We start from the raw sequence: 4,503 nt of genomic DNA, 5'->3' as shown, positions 1-4,503 counted from the left end.
TTGGGATTTGTTTTTGTCTTCTTTATAAAAGGGGATAGGAGTAGTACGTAGTGGAGGGAGTTTTAGCCTTAGTTTTAGTTAGATTTATTTGTTTTGTTTTTTTTCATTAGTATTAGTTTTAGTTTTATTAATTTGTTTTAGTTTTAGTTTTCTTTTCTCTTTCTCTCTCTAACTTTTTCTTACTCTCTTTCTCTCTCTCTCTCTTAATTAAACTCTTAGATTTAGTTTTAAGCTTTCTCTCTCTTGTTTTTCTCTATACACTTTTGGTTTATGCAATTTTATATTTCTTTCTTTTGGTACTATCTCTTCTCTGCTTTATTACTTATTTTCTCTGCTTTGATCTTCATCATGTCTCCTTTAATTGTTTTGTTTAGTTTAGATTTAATTATGTGTGAGTAGTTCTCTTTCTAGGGTTTGTGGGGATCCATGAATAATATGAAGGGGTAATTTATTGTTGTTGATTGTCAATGCTTAATTAATTTCCTATTGATTGATTTAATACTATGCGACTAGACTTGCGCAGGTCTATTATGTATGCGTTTAGCAATATTAATTCGAGATTCGAGAGATGAGAATTGATATTTAGGCTTAGTTTCAATAAGCAGGTTAATTTATAAATGGTTAAGTCGAGATTCGAGAGATGAGATTTAATACCGGTAGATTAATTCTGTGATTGTAATACGTAGCGAAAGCCCTTTATGATCTGATTAATTGATGCATTGATGATTGATTATTATGTTTTACCATAGAATGTTATTTATTGGTGAACCTATGCCCTGGGTCCTTTATTCATTGATTTCTCTTTACCCTTAATCTTCGTAGTTTAGTTTCCCTTCTATAATAATAATTTGTTACTTAATAATAATTTAGATTGCTTTAATTAATTAGGAATAGAAAGACCAGTTTCCCTGTGGATTCGACCCTACTTCCCTATCTATATTTAGTTAGTGGTTTTAGGTAATACTTTTGATTGGGTGATACGACTTTAGCCTGTCATCAGGTCTAGTGTAGTTCATAAGAAACATAACACTACCAATAATTCTAGCATATTCGGACTGATTAACTAGATTACCATTATTTTTCTTTAGGTGGAAACTTGGGTCATGGGGAGTCTTAACTGGATCGACATTAAATGAGTCAAACTTTTTAAGAAGTTTTTCAACATAGTGTGACTGATTAAGACAGATGCCATTTGGAGTCCTTTTGATTTTTACTCCCAAAATCACATTTGCCTCACCCATGTCTTTCATTTCAAAATTCGAACTCAAAAACTGTTTTGTCTCATTTACGCGATCCAAGTTAGTCCCAAAAATCAACATATCATCCACATAAAGACAAATAATTACACAACCATGACTATCATGCTTAAAATAAACACAAGAGTCACCTTCATTAACATGAAAACCATTATCAGTCATAGTCTTATCGAATTTGTCATGCCATTGCTTTGGAACTTGCTTAAGCCCATACAATGACTTGACTAATTTACAAACCTTGTTTTCTTGGCCTGGAACAACGAACCCTTCAGGTTAGACCATGTAAATCTCCTCATCCAAGTCACCATTCAAAAATGCAGTTTTGACATCCATTTGATGAACAATAAGATCAAAAATGCAAGCAAGAGCAATTAAAGTCCTAATGGTTGCAATTTTAGTAACAGGGGTGTAAGTATCAAAATAATCAATGCCAAACTTTTGAGTAAAACCCCTTACCACTATCCTTGCCTTATACTTGTCTATGGATCCATCGGCCTTTAATTTTTTCCGAAAAATCCATTTACAAGTAATGGGCTTACAACCTCTAGGAAGTTCAACCAATTCCCAAGTGTTATTATTGAGAATTGATTGTAATTCACTATCAATTGCTTCTTTCCAAAAAACAGCATCAACTGACCTCATTGCCTCATCATAGGTTCTTGGATCATCTTCCAAAACAAAAATATGCACAAAATCATCATCAATTAAGGAAGATTCAGATAAATAGGAAGTAATAAAATCAAGACCAAAACTGTTTTCCTTTCTTGCTCTCTTGCTTCTCTTTGGCTCCAAAACTGAATCATTGTTAGTAACAGGAGCATGCAATAGGTAAACTAACAGAACTAATAGCATGTAATTCACTATCATTAGAAGGAGACATTTTCAAAGGAAAAATGTTCTCAAAGAACTCAGCATCTCTTGCTTCAATGATATGACCACATGCATAAGAGTTGTTAGCACCTTTAACAAGGAAACGATAAGCTGCACTTTGATAAGCATAGCCAATAAAAATAGCATCAACAGTTTTGGGACCAATTTTATCCCTCTTGAAACTAGGTATGCCTACTTTTGCTAGGCACCCCCACACTTTCAAGTATTTCAAGTTAGGTACTCGACCCTTCCATATTTCGTATGGAGTCTTGTCAAGCTTCTTGTGAGGAACCCTGTTCAAAACATGACAAGCAGAAAGAACAGCCTCCCCCACATGTTATTAGGAAGCCCAGAACTAATAAGCATAGAATTCATCATATTCTTCAAAGTTCTATTTTTCCTTTCAGCTATACCGTTTTGTTCGGGTGAATAAGGAGCCGTCGTCTCATGAACAATGCCAAGTTGCTCACAAAATTCCTTAAGAGTGTCAGGGTTGTACTCACCACCCCTGTCACTCCTAACCCTCTTAATCTTTTTTTCCAACTGGTTTTCTACCTCGGTTTTATATTTGAGGAACATTTCCTCAGCTTTGTCCTTAGACCTGAGAAGATGAACCATGCAAAAACGTGAACAATCATCAACAAAAGTAATATAATACTTTTTACCCCCTCTACTTTCGTGATTATTAAAATCACCTAAGTCACTATGAACAAGTTCTAGTACTTCAGTCTGTCTATCTACTGATTTAAATGGCTTCTTAGTAAATTTGGCTTCAACACAAACTTGACATTTCAAAAAATCAGTGTTAGAAAAACTTGGAATCGAATTTAAGTGTTTAAGCCTTTTAATTGAATCAATATTAACGTGACCTAATCTAGCATGCCATAAATCAATAGACTCATCAATATAAGCAGAAGAAGTACTAGCATTCTTATTCATAGTGTCAACTTTAACATCAAGAGTAAAAAGCCCCCCATTACAAAAGCCCTTCCCCACAAATTCCCCATTGCGAGTAAGAACTAATCTATCAGAATCAAAGGAGAGCTTCAGTCCAGCTTTCATGAGCAAACTGCCAGAAATTAAATTCCTGCGCATTTCTGGAACATGCAAAACATTAGTGAGAGTAAGAAATTTTCCAGAAGTGAGAGTAAGAACGATCTTCCCTTTGCCTTGGATAGAAGCAGAAGTCGAGTTGCCCATGAAGACATTTTCACCTTCAACCTTGTCATAAGTAATGAACATGTCCTTGTTGGCACAGATGTGCCTGGTAGCTCCAGTGTCAACAATCCACTCAGCAGCATTACCTGTAAAGTTAGCTTCTAAAACAACAGCAACAATAACGTTAGAATCCTCAATAAGATTTGCTTGACTTTGCCCATTCTCCTTCTTGACCCTGCAATCTTTAGCCCTGTGACCAGTCAAACCACACTCATAACAGATTCCCTTAAACTTGTACTTCTGAACCTTCCCATTAGGCTTGAGGTAACTGTTTTTGGCTTTGGACTGATTGTTTGATTTGGGTTCAACAAGGTTGGCTTTGGCAGAAGAAGAGGAAGGAAAAACAGAAGGGGCTTAGTCTTTGATACGGTTTTCCTCCTCAATTTTGAGGTGTGCAGCAAGTTCCTCTAAGGTTAGGTCTTTCTTTTTGTGCATGAGTTGGTTATGAAAATCCTTCCAAGAGGGAGGGAGTTTCTCAATCAGAACAATAGCAAGGGTAGTATCACAAATAGACAGACCTTCAGCAGCCATATTACACTCTCATAAGCATGAATCTGATCAATAATAGGCTTATCATCAACAACTTGAAAACTTAACCACTTACTAACACAATAACGTTTAGTACTAGCATCATCAGTCCCATATTTTTTCTCTAAAGCATCCCAAATATCCTTAGCATGATAAAAACCCATATAAATATCCAACAGACTATTTGACATATGATGCAACAACATGCCCTTACATGTTCTATCATCCTTAGAAAACTTAATCTTAGATTCAGACAAATCATCTTTATCAACAGGTTCAACAATAGCATCAAGAACATATGCAACATCAATCTGCTCCAAATAAAAATGCATCCTAACAGCCCAACAATAATTCTTTCCATCAAGAGGTTCTAGTTTAGACATATCAGGAACAAGGAATTTGGAAGCCATAATCGTCTTTTAGATTGTTATTCTAATAAGCAATAAAACAAAAATGACTTATCTCTTGATGCGTGAACCAAACTGACAATAGCCGCGTCGTGGAGAACCACTGACCTAAAAGACGATTCCGCACTACCTCCCGGTGCAGTAGACTAGAAGCGATCGCCCTCCAGGATAAGCACGGCGCCGGATTTTATGCACACTCACAAATCCGACTGGAATTTAGAATA

This window comes from Chenopodium album, chromosome 12 (genome assembly GCF_948465745.1).
Source record: "Chenopodium album chromosome 12, dcCheAlbu1.1, whole genome shotgun sequence".
Taxonomy (NCBI): domain Eukaryota; kingdom Viridiplantae; phylum Streptophyta; class Magnoliopsida; order Caryophyllales; family Amaranthaceae; genus Chenopodium; species Chenopodium album.
This window is presented reverse-complemented; position numbering follows the sequence as displayed.